This window comes from Choloepus didactylus, chromosome 17 (genome assembly GCF_015220235.1).
Source record: "Choloepus didactylus isolate mChoDid1 chromosome 17, mChoDid1.pri, whole genome shotgun sequence".
Classification (NCBI taxonomy): domain Eukaryota; kingdom Metazoa; phylum Chordata; class Mammalia; order Pilosa; family Megalonychidae; genus Choloepus; species Choloepus didactylus.
Genome location: NC_051323.1, coordinates 28,695,314 through 28,713,435, shown reverse-complemented (window position 1 = coordinate 28,713,435; position 18,122 = coordinate 28,695,314). Strand labels below are relative to the sequence as shown.

At 36.4% G+C, this 18,122-nt stretch overlaps 1 protein-coding gene across 6 annotated transcripts in view; it reads right to left on the bottom strand.

Annotated features, from left to right (window-relative positions):
- LOC119512040 (WD repeat containing planar cell polarity effector) overlaps positions 1 to 18,122 on the bottom strand; it is a 521,497-nt gene that overhangs the window by 55,159 nt on the left and 448,216 nt on the right. The window contains exons 17-18 of one of the 6 annotated variants that reach the window (XR_005212316.1): positions 10,260 to 10,412; positions 9,285 to 9,362 (exon numbers count right to left, since the gene is read on the bottom strand). The exons of 4 other annotated variants lie outside the window; for them this stretch is intronic. The gene's annotated coding sequence lies outside the window, so the exon portion shown is untranslated. Of the gene's footprint in view, positions 1 to 9,284; positions 9,363 to 10,259; positions 10,413 to 18,122 lie in introns of those variants that run through there. One more of the 6 variants, XR_005212317.1, reaches the window with a different exon arrangement.

The following is an 18,122-nucleotide window of genomic DNA, read 5'->3' as shown; positions in this document are numbered from 1 at the left end:
GTTTACAGTACCATTACATAGTTGTACATTCATCACCTAAATCAATCCCTGACACCTTCATTAGCACACACACAAAAATAACAAGAATAATAATTAGAGTGAAAAAGAGCAATTGAAGTAAAAAAGAACACTAGGTACCTTTGTCTGTTTGTTTGCTTCCCCTACTTTTCTACACATCGATCCATAAACTAGACAAAGTGGAGTTTGGTCCTTATGGCATTCCCAATCCCACTGTCACCCCTCATAAGCTACATTTTTATACAACTGTCTTCGAGATTCATGGGTTCTGGGTTGTAGTTTAATAGTTTCAGGTATCCACCACCAGCTACCCCAATTCTTTAGAACCTAAAAAAGGTTGTCTAAAGTGTGCGTAAGAGTGCCCACCAGAGTGATCTCTCGGCTCGTTTTGGAATCTCTCTGCCACTGAAGCTTATTTCATTTCCTTTCACATCCCCCTTTTGGTCAAGAAGATGTTCTCCATCCCACGATGCCGGGTCTACATTCCTCCCCGGGAGTCATATTCCACGTTGCCAGGGAGATTCACTTCCCTGGGTGTCTGATCCCACGTAGGGGGGAGGGCAGTGATTTCACCTTTCAAGTTGGCTTAGCCAGAGAGAGAGGGCCACATCTGAGCAACAAAGAGGCATTCAGGAGGAGACTCTTAGGCACAAATACAGGGAGGCCTAGCCTCTCCTTTGCAGCAACCGTCTTCCCAAGGGTAAAACTTATGGTAGAGGGCTCAACCCATCAAACCACCAGTCCCCTATGTCTGTGGTCATGTTAGCAACCATGGAGGTGGGGTAGGCGAATACCCCTGCATTCTCCACAGGCTCCTAAAGGGGGCAATAAATCTTTTTTTTTTTTTTTTTCCTTGTTTGTCTTTTTTCTTTCTTTTTTTTTTTTTTAACTTTCCCTTCTTTTTTCAAATCAACTGTATGAAAAAAAAAGTTAAAAAGAAAACAAACATAGAATAAAAGAACATTTCAAAGAGACCATAACAAGGGAGTAAGAAAAAGACAACTAACCTAAGATAACTGCTTAACTTCCAACATGTTCCTACTTTACCCCAAGAAAGTTACATACTATAGCAACATTTCAGTGAACTTGTTCCTACTACATCCATCAGAAATTAACAGACCATAGTCATTTCTGGGCATCCCCAGAACGTTAAATAGCTTATCTGTTCTTCTTGGATTATTGTTCCCCCTTCCTTAATTGCTCTCTATTGCTAGTTCCCCTACATTCTACATTATAAACTATTTGTTTTACATTTTTCAAAGTTCACATTAGTGGTAGCATATAATATTTCTCTTTTTGTGCCTGGCTTATTTCGCTCAGCATTATGTCTTCAAGGTTTGGAGCTATTGTGTTTTTAAAATTTTTTTTTCAATTTACAATTGAACATTATTACTATATAGAAATACAAAAATACAGTTGTGTTTTATAAGTTGGCCTTGTATCCTATGAACTTGCTAAACTCACTTATTATTTGTAGGCGTTTTTGGTAGATTCCTTGGAGTTACCTATGCAGTCAGTCATGTTGTCTGTGAATATGGGTGGTTTATTTCTTAATTTACAAGCTGTTTATTTTTCATTTCTTTTATGGCATTGGCTAAGACCTTCAGTACAATGTTGAGTAAGAGTGGTGAGAGTGGACATCTTTCTCTTATTTCCAATCTTGGGGAAGCATTCAGTCTTTAACAAGTATGATGTTAGCTGTAGTTTTTGTGTGTTTTTAATTTTGTTGTTGTTGGTTTGTAGATACTCTGTATAGGGTGAGGAGGTTTGCTTCTATTCCTAGTTTTATGAGTGTTTTTTTTTTTTTTAAATCATGAATGGTTAATTTTGTTAAATGCTTTTTTTTTGCATTGGTGGAACTGACTATCTGATCTTTTTCTTTTTTAGATTGTTAATATGGTAGAGTACATTGATTGATTTTTGAATATTGAAAGAACCTTGCTTTCCTGGGATAAACCCCATTTGTTCATGGTGTATTGTTCTTTTCATACATTGCCGAATCATGTTTCTTAATCTTTTGCTGAGGAATTTTGCTTTTATATTAATGACAGAGACTGGTTTGTCGTTTTCTTTTTCTTGTACTCTGGGTAAGGGTAATTTCAGAAAAAGAGTTGGGAAGTGTTCCTTCATATTCTGTTTTCTTGAAGGGATTGTATAGAATTTTATCCTGTCTCTAAATGTTTGGTAGAATTCAGCAGTGAAACATTTTTCAGAATTTCTTTAATAGTTATAGGAGTATTCAGGTTAATATGTATCATTTTAGGCATGCTTGGTCATTTGTGGTTTTCAAGGAATTAGTCCATTTGACCCACATTGTCAAATTTATATCTGTAGAGCTGTTTACACAATTCTTTTATTATCATTGTAACATCTGTGAGGTCTACTATGATGTCTCCTTGTTCATTCATGATATCAATAATGTCTTTTCTTTTTTTGTCAGTCTGGCTAGAGTTTTGTCAATTTGTCAATTTCATTGATTTTCTCTTTTTTTTTTTCTGTTTTCAATTTCAATGATTTATGTTCTTACCTTTATTATTTCCTGTCTTTGGCTTGCTTTGAGTTTATTTTGCTTTTCTTTTTCTAGGTTCTTATGGTGACATTTTAGACCGTTCTTCCTTCTTAACATAAACATTTAACAGTATAAAATTTCCACTAAGAACTTCTTTAACTGCATCCCAGAAATTTAGATATGTTGTAATTTATTTTTCAGTTTGTAATATTTTCTAATTTCCCTTGAGACTGCCTCTTTGGATTATTTAGAAGTGTGTTTTTAAATTTTCAAGTAGTTGGAGATTTTTCAGTATATGTTTCTGTTATTGGTTTCTATTTAAATTTCATTATGATCAGAGAATAGGATATGGTCTGTCTTGGTGACTGTTCATGTGCTCTTGAAAAGGATGTGTATTCTGCTATTGTTAGATGGGGCCTTGATTTTGGACTTATCCTAGCCTTGAAACCATAAGCCAATAAATTCCCATTGTTTAAGCCAACCAATTGCTTGGTATTTGTTGTAGCAGATAGGAACTAAAACAGTTTTTTGTACCGGGAATGGGGTGTTGCTGTTACAAATACCTAAAATATGGAAACTGCTTTGGAATTGGGTAATGGGTAGAGGCTGTGGTTCTCTCCCTTTGTTCTGTTAATAGATTGTATTACATTAATTGATTTCCTTATGTTGAACCACCCATGCATACCTGGGATAAATCCCACCAGATCGTGGTGTACCATTTCTTTAATGTGTTGTTGGATTTGGTTTGTTAGTATTTCGTTGAGGATTTTTACATCTATATTCAGGAGGGATATTGACCTGTAATTTTCTTTTCCTGTGGCATCTACCCAGCTTTGGTATGAGGGTGATGTTGACCTTATAGAATGAGTTGTGGAGTGTTCCCTCCTCTTCAGCTTTGGAAGAGTTTGAGCAGGATTGGTGCTAATTCTTCTTGGAATGTTTGGTAAAATTCACCTGTGAAGCCATTTGGTATTGGGCTCTTCTTTCTTGGGAAGTTTTTGATTACTGATTCACTTTCTTTACTAGTTATTGGTTTGTTGTCTTGAGTCAGTGTAGGTGGTTTGTGTGTTTCTAGGAATTTGTTCATTTCATGTAGAATATCCAACTTGGAATACAGTTGTTCATAGTATCCTCTGTAGTCATTTTATTTCTGTGAGGTCAGTAGTAAAGTCCTCCTTTTCATACCTGATTTCAGTTATTTGTGTCCTCTCTTTCTCTTTGTCAGTCTAGCTAAAGAATTGTTTTGTTGATATTTTCAAAGAATCAACATTTGGTTTCTTGTATTGGTTTTTTTTTAATTCTCTATTTCCTTTATCTCCACTCTAATATTTGTTATTTTCTTCCTTCTGCTCCCTTTTGGTTTGGATTGCTCTTCTTTTTCTGGATCCTCCAGGAGTGAGGTTAGATCTCTGACTTGAGATCTTTCTTTTTTTAATGTAAGCATTTAGAGCTATAAATTTGCCTCTCAGCAATACTTTTGCTGCATTCCACAACTTTTCATAGGTTTTGTTTTCATTTTCATTTGCCTCAAGATATTCCATTTTTATTTCTTCTCTGATACTTGGTAATTTAAGAGTATATTGCTTAATTTCCACATATTTGTGGGTTTTACATTTCTCCCTCTGTTACTGATTTCTAGCTTCATTCCATAGTGGTCAGAGAAAATACATTGTATGATTTCAATATTTTTGAATTTTTTGAGCCTTGTTTTGTTACCTAACATATGGTCTTATCCTGGGGAATGCTCCATGTGCATTAGAGAATAATATGTATCCTGCTGCTATTGGGTAAAGTGTTCCTTACACATCTGTTAGTTTTAGTTAGCTTATAGTATTGATCAAGTCTTCTACTTCCTTATTGATCTTCTAGCTACATGTTCTATCCATTATTAAAAGTGGTGTACTGAAGTCTTACTATTTATATAGAACCAGTATTTTCAACTTCAATCTCACAATATTTGCTTCTTATATTTTGGGGCTCTGCTGTTAGGTGCATATATATTTATAACTGTTACGCCTTCTTGTTGAATTGACCCCCTTTTTACTACATAATGACTATCTTTGTCCCTCATAACAGTATTTTTGTTTGTTTGTTTTACTTTCAGTTTATTTTATATGATATTAGTTTAGCCACCTCAGCTCACTTTTGGTTACTACTTGCATGGTTTACTACTTTCACTTTCAACCGGCTATGTCTTTGAATTTAAAGTGAGTCTTTTGTAAATAGCATATAGTTGAGTCATGTTTTTTTATCCATTTTGTCAGTCTCGGCCTTTTGACTGGAGAGTTTAATCCATTTACATTTAAAGAAACTACTAATAATGCAGTACTTCCTTCTGCTATTTTGGTATTTTGTCTTTGTAAATCTTATAACTTTTTGACCCTCCATTCTTCCATTAATACCTACTTTCATATTTATTTGATTTATTGTATTGTACCATATTGAGTCCCTTATCATTTCTTCCTGAATCTATTTTTCACATACTTTTTTTGAAGTTACTATGGGATTAATATTTAACATACTAAAGATATAACAATCATACTTAGGTTGATACCAACTTGACTTCAAGCATACACTTTTCCTATACCCTTCCATCCCCCAACCCTTTTTAATACTGTTACCATTTATATCTTTGGTCATTGTGTATCCAAAATCATAGATGTATCATTAAATTTTATGTATTTGCATTTTAGTGCCTGTAGGAAGTAAGAAGTGAAGTTGCATACTAAAAAAATACAATATAATAGTACTGGCCTTTATAATTACCCATATGGGTACCTTTACTGAAGGTCTTTATTTCTTTATGCTGCTTCAATCCACTGTTTAGTGTCCTTTCTTTTCAACCTGAGGAACTCCCTTTAGCATTGCTTATAGGGCAAGTCTAATGGTAATGAACTCCTTCAGCTTTTGTTTATCTGAGAATGTCTTAATCTCTCCCTCATTTTTCAAAGAAAGTCTTGCCAGTTATAAAATTCATAGTTAGCAATTGTCTTCTCACAGCATTTTAAGTTTTTCATCCCACTGCCTTGCTTCTATGGCTTCTGATGAGAAAATAACAATCTAATTGTGACTCCTTTTGTAGGTAACACATTGCTTTTTCTTTCAGAACTGTCTCCTCCTTTGCATTCAATAGTTTACTACTATCTGTCTGGGTGTAGTTCCCTTCAAGTTTATCCTGTTTGGGGTTTGTTGGGCTTCTTGGATGCGCATCACCTCTTTTGCTAAGTTTGGGAAGTTTTCTGTCATTATTTCTTTGAATATTCCTGCTTCCCCTTTCTCTCTTCCTTCTTTTTTTTGGGGGACTCCCATATGCATATATTGGTACACCTTATGGTGCCCCACAGGTCTGTTAGGCTATTTTTGCTTTCTGCTCCTCAGCCTGACTCATTTCAGGTGTCTTGTCTTTGAGTTCACTAATTCTTTTTTCTGCCAGCTCCAATCTGTTGTTGAAACTTGCTAGGGAATTTTTCATTTCAGTTACTGTGGTCTTCAACTCCAGTGGGCCTGTTTCATTCCTTTTAAAAATTTCTATCTCTTTATTGAGATTCTCATTTTGATCCTTCATTAATTTCCTGATATCCTTTAGTTCTTTTCTGTATTTTTCTTCATCTCCTTGAGCAAATAGAGTATAATTTTTTCTAAAGTCTTTGGTTTGTCACAGTCTGGTCTTTTTCATTGCTGATTTCTGTTTTTTTATGCTCTTCTTTTGGATGAGCCATCATTTCCTGTTTCTTTATCTTGTAATCTGTTGTTGCACACTGTACATTTTAGTACTTTAAAGTGTTAACTCTGGGATTTCATCCCTGAGCTGTCTGTTTCTTGAGTTTATCCACCTTGCATTATGACTTCTTTGAGTACCAGGAAGTAACAAAACCAAACAAACCAATTCAAACAAACAAACAAAAAACTTTCACTGTTTTTGCAAATTGGCTTTGTGTTGGCTGAGGTGATCTCCTTCAGGGTTTGTCCTTCCTACCAAGAAGGTCAGCTCAAAGTAAATGCAGAGTTCAGGGTCCTTCCTGTCTTTTCTGAGCTTGTGTTTTATTCTGAGCTTGTGCTTGCTAGTGGCCTTAGGAGTTCCCCTGTTAATAGGAATTTGAATGCCCCTCCCCCTAGTCCTTTTGAAATAGACTTCTTCCTTCTCCCAGGTACTCTACTGTAGTACTTAAAGCAGGTAAGTCTTCACCCTAGGCCATCTGACTCAGTTGTTTCTTACACTGCTTTAGCTGTTCCCAGCTGCTTTTGCCTGAAGGGCAAATTCTGAGGGGAGGCAGGAACTAAGAGGAGTTTCCTAGGTCAGTCCTTCCCAGCTGGAACAAGGCCAGGAACACACAGTAGGAGTGCAGGTTGGCTTCACACTCTGCTGGGGAGGGCATGAAAGAATGGCAAGCACAGGTGCCAGAAGGTTCTCCCATGGCTTTTTGAAGTTGTCTTTTCTTGATTTAGCACTTGCCCAGTTAATGCAGCCCTTTAAATGTTTTCCATAGCTTTAAGAAAAGACATTGTCTTTGAGGCTCTTCTGCTTTTTATGCCTGAGGCTGGTTGGAACAGTGGCTTCCCTCAGAGCCTACCCCCAGCCATCTGCAGTAGCTGATCAAAAGCAGTGATTAGCGATCAGACCTCTTCCCCCAGATATTGAGGATCTAGGTCTTTATATTCCTGGCACCAGCAAGCTGTGCCAGGTGCTGGGGCTGAGGACCCCCCTGCTGCCTGTTGTTAGGCTGAGGGATGGGGGCATGGAGAGTGAAATTCACTGGTTATTTACCACTATTTACTACCCACTTTCTTCCACTTTTCCCTGGAATCTGCGCAGTGTTCCACTTGACTCAGAGTTTCAAAAATAGCTGATTTGAACAGTTCCTGCCCATTCAGTAGTTGCTCTGGTGGAGGGACTGATTCTTGGAGCTTCCTTCTCTGCCATCTTCTCACAGTCCTCTCAGCTTACCTTTTACATGGAATATCTTTTCTACCTTTTTACTTTAACCTAGGCATATCATTATATTTGAAGTGAGTTTTAAAAAAAACCTATTCTGATAATATTTTCCTTTTAATTGGTGTGTTTAGATCATTTTCATTTTAATGTAATTACTGAAATGTTTGCATTTAAGTCTAATATTTTATTATTATTATTATTTTTGTCCCCTTGGTTTTTCTCTTCCCTGCCTTCTTTTGGGGTTTTCTAACTTTTTTCAATAATTCTATTTTAATTTATTTTTTGTGTGTGTTTTCAAAGATTTACTTTTTGTATTTTTTAAAAAATGGTTGATCTAGGGATTACAATATGTATAGTTAACTTTCCAAAGTCTACTTAGAATCAGTATTTTACCAAATCAAGTTGAATGTAGAATTCTCATCATTATATAGATTCCTTTACCTTTCAGTCTTTTTGTTCAATTAGACAATGTTATGAGCAGGTCTGCTGGTAACACATTCTCTTCTTTTTCCTTCATCTGCAAATGTTTTATTTCACCTTAATTTCTGAAGGATATTTTCAACAAATATAGAATTCTGTGTTGACAGTCTTTTCTTTTAGTCCTAAAATAAGTGTTGTGCATCTTCTTTCTGATCTCCAGGGTTTCTGAATAAAAATATGTAATCATTGGAAGTGTAATTTTTCTCTGGCTGCTTTAAAGATTTTTTGTTTACTTTTAGTTTTCAAAAGTTTAATTATGATGAGTATGGACAGGAATTTCTTTGCATTTATCTTGTTTTGGGTTTACTGAGATTTTTGAATTTGAAGTCTTATGCTTTTTACCGACGATGGGAAATTTTCAGCCATTATTTCTTTGTGCTTTTCTCCTCCTTGGACTCTGATGGCACAAATGTTTTCTCAGATCACTGAGGCTCTGTTGATTGTTCTCAGTGTTTATTTTTTTCTCTTTGTTTTTCAGATTGTTAATTTCTACTGTCTGTCTTCAAGTGCACCTACTCTACTCTGTCATCTTCGTTCTGCTATTGAACTCATCCAATGTCTTTAAAAATTCTCTTTATTGTATTTTTGAATTCTAATATTTCATATTTCTTCCTTATATTTTCTATTTCTTCATTTGTTTCAAGAGATTTTGTGATCCTTGATGCATTTTAATAAAAGCTTTTACGTTCCATCAGGTAATTCTAACATTTGTCATCTCAGCATTGTTGTCTGTTGATTATCTTTTCTCAAGTTGAGATTTCCTGGTTTATATGTTGAGTATTTTTGGATTGTATCCTGCTCATTTTGACATATTTATTCGAAATTCTTAGGTGAATGTTAATATTTTTGTTTTTGTAGGCAAGCAACATGGGGTAGGTGTAGGGTAGAAGTTCCAATCCACCCTCTGTGAGCTGTGGTTCCAATGTCAGTTCAGTTTTCAAAGCCTTACAAGTACTATTTGGAGCTATCTTTGTGTGTGCCACCCAGTGGCCAATCTGTGACCTAGGTGATTGTTTGTTAGTGTAGATTTCAAATTTTTTTTCTGTGCCAATTAGGATCCAATCCTTGCATGCACAGCATAGAGTAAGCCCTGGGGTCACTTTCCTAAACACCTCTGTATCTGTAATCTCCTTTGGTATTTTCTGGTTCTTTGGGATTCCCCTTTTTGGTTGTTTAGCAAAAGGCTGCAGCTCCAGCTACCCCATGCTGCCACACGCATCTGTGGCTGCATCTGCTTCCAGGTCCAAGTGGCAGTGACCACGGCGGGGTGGTGGTGGTGGGAGATGGGGGGGGACGACTGGTAAACTTACCAGCAGTTTAGAGTTATTTCAAATTCTTGTCTTCTTCCTCAATCCACCTGCCAGTATTTAATTTTCAATGTCTGCAAATAGCTACAGCTTGCACTCTTGCCAGCATTTTTTCCTATTTTGAAGGGGAGAGACACAGAGAAGTGTCCAACTTATCTCAATTCATAATTTGAAAATCATGATTTTTAATGGCTGTATGGTATTCCATTATTTGGACACATTTTAATTTATTTAATAGTTCTCTAATGGCTGTTTAGGTTGTTTTCTTTTATGATAACAATGTGATGGACATTTCTATATATATATTCCAAAAATGAAATTTAAAGTTATGATATTTGAAGGCTTTTGATATATTCTGCCAAAATCATTTTCTGAACAACTTATTCTTTCTGGTAGTCAAATTTTATAAATCAGAATAAGTTGCCCCATGGTTTGAAACACATCGAGCATAATCATTTAAAATTCATATGACCTCCCTTCCCCCAAATAGTAGTCACCGCTAGAGGTTGATAGGACATAAATTCATTACTCTGAAAACTGATAAATCTAGGGAGATCATCAACCATTGACTCTACCTTTCACAGAAACTATATAGTTGATAAAGAAACCTTTTCTGTATAGAAGAATTCCAGTTAATGAATACAGAAGGAATGACAGAATTAGAAAATTGCCCTCATAAAATAATAAACTAGTCAACTTTCACCAATGAATTCCAAAACATTAGGTGAAAGGTTTATGGGGAATTTTATAATGAAGAATCCATTGGTCAATCTTGGCATGACTAAAAGTCATTATATACCTTATGATGTGATGTACTAGGAAGTACACACCACCAACTACTATGCATTATTTGTAATACAAAGCAACAATTTTCCACAAATTTGTTTAGAGAAACATATTTCAGCAAAGGAAAAAAAAACAACAACATAATTTCTAAATATAGGGGATTTGTTCTTCCTTGTTTCAGATATGCAGCCTATCTCTGGGATGAATCACACAGATCTTGGTGTACCTTGAATCATGAGTAATATAGACATGGTCTGGAAGGAGAAAATATTGCAGGATGGTATTAGGGTGTCTCAGGCTCCATTTGGGAGATTTTCCTGGGGATCTACCACAACTGTAGAATGCAATTCAGTATCCTTGACCAGCTCTGCTTTCAGTTCTACGTGAAAGAGCAAAACCAAAAGCATCTATTATTTAGTTATAAATTTTGTATATCTCTTTCTTAGATTGTTTTCTGTAATTCCTTCCCTGAAAGTTTTAATTTCTTTACCTTTTTTCATCTTTCTTGACACAGAAAGATCAAAAAATATATAGCGGAGGCATAAAAATAGACCCAAAGAAATCATGAAGAGACCGTAAAAGCAGATAAACATTTTTTTTACCTGGTCCCCAGTGGCATACATTTCATAATTTTGAAACCACAGGTTTAAATATTTTAACATAGTTTCAGGTCCAGACCCAAAGATAAATACTTTCATTAAAAAAGCCCCTTAAAGTAAATCCATTTAAATGGGGTTGAAAATCAGAGTCAATGGTGACAATAAGATGCTTTGAAAGCCTTCACCTTTCTGTATATATCTTATATTGCATAATAAGGAAAGAACTGGAACGCTAACCCGTAACAGTTTTTGAAATTACATATATAACTGCTTGTTGAGTTGCACATCGAAAGTTAACACCATTCTGTATGTATGTTATATTTGACAATACTAGAAACAGCTCAAGTTGTGAACTGTGACCCATGACATTCTCTGAAATTTGCTAACTACTTGGTAAATCGTACTTTGAAAGTTATCACTGTTATATATATATTTTAAAGTTCACAATTAAAAATGCACTAAAAAAACAACAAATATAAAAACAGATAAGCTTATCTTACATGAATTATGTCATAATTTAAACTGCACAAATTCTTAGGAGGAACAAATAGTAAATCAATTTGATTTTGAGGAAAGGGAAGCAGTCCTAGTTTTTCTGACCAAGTCATTTAAGAGGAGATAGACCATCTTTAACTTCAACTTTGATTTCACATCATACATGATTTAAAAAAAAAAATTCAAGGGCTTTTTCATTTTTTCCAAGGACTTCAACTAATATTTGATAATAAATTTATTTTATTTTGGCATTCTTTTCATTTCATCATCCTTGTGTAATTTCTCTTTTTTAGTTAAGTATGAAAACTGCTCTTCAAGAAATACTGTTTTTCCCCCAATATCTGACAATCAATGAAATTATACTTTCCTGTTTTTCATTTGAATTGGTTAATAAAATGAAAAGGATGCATTCAAAACCAAAACACTACCCTGTAAAATAGGTAACTTTTGGAGATTTTGATTTTCTGAAGTTTTTGTTTTTCTAGTTGTAGTGCTAGTATTTGAAAACAGTGATTCCATAAAAGAGCTGTAAATCTGTAAAGCGGCTTCTTTCCTCAAAGCTCTTCATGAATCATATTAAAGCCACAGTAAAATGTAACTTGTCTTTCAGAATAAACTGTAGTGGGTCAGAAAAAGGAACTAAGAAACTTCACTGGAGAACAGATAAGGCTGGAGAGAAAATGGAAATATTCTTTTTGCTCTTCAGCTCCCATTATCTTTCTTACATTATCTTGATCAGGTTTCTTAAACATAGCTACAGATTCAGTGAAAACCTGTAAACTGATCTTTGGGTTGCCAAATTGCTGACATCCTTTCATTTTTATGTTTTAAATGAGCTTAAGATTGTCTGTCTTCTTTGGAAATATGTTTAAAGTTGGCCAGTTTCCTGAGGCTTAGAAAAAGATCTGTAGTTTTATAGGCGACACACATAAAATGTCTAGTGGGGATAATATGAACTTAACCAGTTCTAATACATATTTAAAGCTACTTTAAGAGCTCAACAAATTGGAAATGCTCAGTATATTCTCCATTTATCTCAGTTCAAGATACAGAAATGGACTTCCTAGACAGATGCCATATGTTCTCCTCTTATGCCAAGTTATCAAGAATTAAAAGACTGAGATGAATAAACAAGGTCAACTTAGGCTGAGCCAAATTAGACAACAGAATAATTGTCAGATTTTCTGTTGGCAGGGACAGTTTGTTTTGAGCCAATCTTCATGAATTATAGGCTGTAAAATTTTTTTTCTGTTAAGTCTACTGCCAGGCATTCTGTTGACAATTTTCTTTGTTTTGTAAACACCAAAAATTTTCATCAGCAATATTGTTTATAGGCACACATAAGGATTCTGAATAGAACAGAATTTTTTGTCTGTTCCTACCTTAAAGGCAAATTGCTAGGTATGAATCAAATAAACCAAAATTTAGGAACTTTTAACAGGGTATTTTGTTTGGAGTTTTTTAGGTATGAATTCAGATACACTAAATGGCAGTAAACTAACCAGTATGGCAATTAATTTATAACAATAAATATAAAAGTAGAAAAATCTGCAAATACAAGGTTTATTTGTACTACAATAAAAAATTTTAGACCTAGAAGGGGATAATTTTATACAAATGAGAAAATTCTGACCATCAGAGAAACTGACTTATTTGAAAAACAGTTTGGAGCAGTTGGTTACCAAGTATAAAGTTATTTTTTTTTTTTTGCCAGAATGTGTTAACTTTATTAAAACTAAGAATATTCATCTTTATGAATGTCAATTTTGGAGACAATTCTATGACTCAAACAATACACAAGTAGACCAAGTTCAATGTCAATATGAATCACAGTCTTCTCCAGGTGAATTCTGCCTTTATTAGCCAAAATGGACTGTCTCTGAAATTAAAAGTGATTGGGGACAATTAGCATATTCTAAAATGTTCCCTGAAACAATATGTAAACAGAAACAGAAAACTGTAGAGCCTAAATATAAGGTAAACTCACTATATCAGAAATGCATAGCAGAAGGTAAAAAACATCATGTAGAGAGAGTGTGGTTAGCTCAATAAATGTACTTTTTTATCTCAAATAGAGATTAATACTATTAATATTAAAGCACTTCCAACTGAAAATAAGATATGGAGATTAGTTAACAAAGTCAACATATCTAAAATACAAATAATGTCAAACAAAAGGAAGTAAATCCTTGTCACTTAAAATGAGGATGAAAAAGCTTAACACTCAGACTTCAGAAAGGAAGCCTTAGGATGGCTAATTCAACACCCACAGTATCTAAACTTTCTGACTTAAATCATCGTCTGTTGGCTGATGTATTACATATATTAAAAGACCATGTGGTGAGTCTCATGGAAGCCAACATGAAGGACAAGCAGCATATAGATGAATTAACTACAGCTATGTTGATAAATCTTTTTTGTCATTTTTTTTATTTTGAAATAAATTCAAAGTTATAGGAACAGTTGCAATAACAATACTAACCCCATACATAGAATTCCATCATACCCTGACCCCCCTCCCCCGATAGCTCAATCCACCAACTTTAACATACTGTCACATCGCTATTTCTTTCCTTCCCTCCCTACCTATCATCCATCATCTATTGCTCTGTCTTCTGAACATATGAGAGCTAGCTGCACACATCCTTGAACATACACTATAATTCATGTATACACTTCCCATGAACAAGAACATTCTTTAATGCAATCCCATTAAGCGCAGCTAAGAAGTACAACAGGTTCAACAATGATACAAAGCTTACATTCTATATTTCCTTTACCTTATGTCTCAACTGTGTCCCTTTGAGCCACCTGTCCTCTATCCTCTAATTCCATCCAAGTTCATCCTTGGCATTCAATCATCTATTTAGAGTTTTTTTTTTTTTTTTTAGTTGTGGGAACATATATACAGCCTAAATCTTCCCATTCCACCCCCTCCCTAGCCTTCCATTAGTGGGATTAATCACCTTTAGAATGTTGTAATGCTCTTTCCCACCATCCATTACTAGAAATTTCCCTTCACCTCAAACAGCAACTCCACCCTCATTTCTTAACTCCTCATTGCGTCCCCCATTTCTCTTAACCTGAACTCTACAATTCATCTCTATGGTTACATTCTCTGATAGTTTCTTTGTGTTTACTGTGGGGGTTAAAATTAACCTCTTATATCCATAACAATCCTGTTTTTCTTTGATACCACCTCCACTTCAATAGGACACATAAACTATGTTTCTATACTCCTCCATTCCCCTACCTTTATATAGTTGTATAAAATTACATATTTTACATTGAGTTCAAAACCACTGATTTGTCATTAGGGTTTGTGTAAATTATATCATGTAGGAAGTAAATAGTGGAGTTACAGTTCAAAAATTATTGACTTCTATTTGTATTCCATTGTGGTTGGAGAATGTTCTTGGAGTATATTCAAAAAATTTTTTTTAATTTCTTGAGGCTTGTTTTATGTCCCAGCTTATGCTCCCTTCTGGAGAAAGATCTGTGATCACTAGAGAAAAATGAGTGTCCTGGTGCTTTGGGATGTAAGGTACTATATATTTCTGTTAAAATTCTCTATATCTCTTTCTTCTTTCTGTTGTTTCTCTGTTGGTAGGGTTCCCTTTAGAATCTGAAGTAGGGCAGGTCTTTTATTGGCAAAGTCTCTCAGGATTTGTTTGTGAAAAATTTAAGCTCTCCCTCGAATTTGAAGGAGAGTTTTGCTGGATAAAGTATTCTTGGTTGGAAATTTTTCTCTCTCAGTATTTTAAATATGTCATGCCACTGTCTCCTCGCCTCCATAGTGGCCACTGAGTAGTCACAACTTAGTCTTATGTTGTTTCCTTTGTATGTGGTGAATTGCTTTTCTCTTGCTGCTTTCAGAACTTGCTCCTTCTCTTCAGTATTTGACAGTCTGATCAGAATATGTCTTGGAGTGGCTTTATTTGGATTTATTCTATTTGGAGTTCACTGGGCATTTATGCTTTGTGTATTTATATTGTGTAGAAGGTTTGGGAAGTTTTCCCTAACAATTTCTTTGAATACTCTTTCTAGACCTTTACCCTTCTCTTCCCCTTCTGGGACACCAATGAGTCTTAAGTTTGGACGTTTTATTTTATCTGTCGTATCCCTGAGATCCATTTTGTTTTTTTGATTTTTTTCTCCATTCTTTCTTTTGTTCTTTCATTTTCTGTTCTGTGGACTTCTAGGACACTGAGACATTGTTCACCTTCCTCTAATCTTGTATTATGAGTATCCAGAGTCTTTTTAATTTGACCAACAGTTTCTTTTATTTCCATAAGATCTTCTAATTTTTATTTACTCTTGCAATGTCTTCTTTATGCTCTTCTAGGGTCTTCTTTATGTAGCTTATATCCTGGGCCATGGTCTTCTTGATATTCTTTAAATCCTTTGCCATGCTTTCGTTCCTCGATTGTGTTTCTTTGATTAATTCTGCGAGGAATTTCATTTCTTCTGATAATTTGATTTGTGTGTTTGGAGTTGGATTCTCCATATCGTCTGGTTTTATCATATGCATTGAGATTTTCTGTTGTTTTTGGCCTCTTGGCATTTGCTCTGCTCGACAGGTTTTGTTTTTTACACAAATTAAATAACCCTATCTAATTTTTCAGAAACACAGTTTGGTGACATACACTTTCTCTAACTAACCAGCAGATGGCGTCTGTGAGTCACCTATACCTTTCAAGTCAGTTCTCCACCTTGTCCCCGCGTTATATGGGGAAACGATTCTTGTGGGGTCCAGCCGGAGAACTCAGCCTGGGTGTGTTGCTGGAGCTGTCCGCCCTGAATGCAGGACACTTGTACGGGTGGTCAGGGAGGAAGGACAGCCTCAATATTCAAATCCCCCCGGTTCCTGGAGATTCAAGGCTGCCGCAAGAGTCCAAGCCTTCATTTCATTTCATCCCCAGCCACTCTCTCTCGATGACCCACAAACCACCGGACTTGGCGTAGTGTCTCTGGGATCTCCGAGCAAGTCCCCCCGCCCAGCCACAATCCTCCAGGACCTCTGGTTGAGGTAATGCTGTGCTACGTCATCAGCGCGTGTCATCCCTCAAGGGAAGCCCCGGGCCACCGGGCCGAGCCAGCTCGCTTTCAGCCTGATGCAAAAATGGCCGAACAGGGTGTCTCCACACCCCCCTCCTCGCAAAGTTCCTCCTTCCCAGCTCCGGGACAACTGGCGGGGCTCTGGGCTGTGGGCACAGCCCCAGGCAGAAATTTATCCAGCCCTCCCAGGAGCGAGCTGCTAGCCGGGGGGATTCTTTCAGCTTCTGGCTCTCTGCTCCATTCCCCTGGCCCCAGGGATATCTGCAGCGGGCTATCTTCCAGGCCAGACACCGAGAGGCCGGCCCAGCCCCCACTTGCTGTGTTTTACTGCGTGTTTCCCACGATCGCACCTGCAGCTGCTCCTGGCTTTTCCCCTTTTTTCTTTTCTTTTTTTTTTTTTTATTAAAAGAGCCTGTTGGTCTCCAGATGACAAACCCTGGTTTCACCAGATCGCCGCGCAGCTGCGGGACTTTCAGCCAGCTTACTCACTCGTTTCAGAATGCAGACTCTCAGTTTCACCACGTATACAGCCCCTGGGAACTAGCAGATCTCGTCCAGCTGGCACATCGCTGTAACCGGTATTCTGGGTCACTCTCTGGTCCTTATCTAGTGTTTTCCACGGAGGTGTTCCTTAGCCCTGTCTCACCTAGCCATCATCTTCTAGGTTCTCCCCATAAAGTTATTTTTTAGTCTAGTGCTAGGATCATTTATTTTACTTACAAACTCCCTTTCTCATTCTATATATATTTTATTTTTTTCTTTCTAAACTGCTCTTTCAGTTGTGTAACTTATTTTTTCTTAATTGCCAAGTCAAAAATATGAAAAAAAACAAGCATCTGAGTAATGATATTAATGACATATAAAGTCTCAGTCAATTCACAAACTAATGCTTTAAAATAAAGCATATATACCTTAGATGTAACTGCTTCAATTTGCAAGTTCCTGATTGTTTAAAATGCCTACATTACACACTTAATACCAGATATATACTCTTATATATATATACATATATATATATATATTTTTATGGTGGGTACTAAGCATCTTTTTTTTTTTTTTTAATCTTCATTTTATTGAGATATATTCATATACCACGCAGTCATACAAAACAAATCGTACTTTCGATTGTTCACAGTACCATTACACAGTTGTACATTCATCACCAAAATCAATCCCTGACACCTTCATTAGCACACACACAAGAATAACAAGAATAATAATTAGAGTGAAAAAGAGCAATTGAAGTAAAAAAGAACACTGGGTACCTTTGTCTGTTTGTTTCCTTCCCCTATTTTTCTACTCATCCATCCATAAACTAGACGAAGTGGAGTGTGGTCCTTATGGCTTTCCCAATCCCATTGTCACCCCTCATAAGCTACATTTTTATACAACTGTCTTCGAAATTCATGGGTTCTGGGTTGTAGTTTGATAGTTTCAGGTATCCACCACCAGCTACCCCAATTCTTTAGAACCTAAAAAGGGTTGTCTAAAGTGTGCGTAAGAGTGCCCACCAGCGTGACCTCTCGGCTCCTTTTGGATTCTCTCTGCCACTTAAGCTTATTTCATTTCCTTTCACATCCCCCTTTTGGTCAAGAAGATGTTCTCCGTCCCACGATGCCAGGTCTACATTCCTCCCCGGGAGTCATATTCCACGTTGCCAGGGAGATTCACTCCCCTGGGTGTCTGATCCCACGTAGGGGGGAGGGCAGTGATTTCACCTTTCAAGTTGGCTTAGCTAGAGGGACAGGGCCACATCTGAGCAACAAAGAGGCATTCGGGAGGAGGCTCTTAGGCACAACCATAGGGAGGCCTAGCCTCTCCTTTGCAGCAACTGTCTTCCCAAGGGTAAAACCTGTGGTAGAGGGCCCAACCCATCAAACCACCAGTCCCCTATGTCTGTGGTCATGTTAGCAACCATGGAGGTGGGGTAGGCGAAT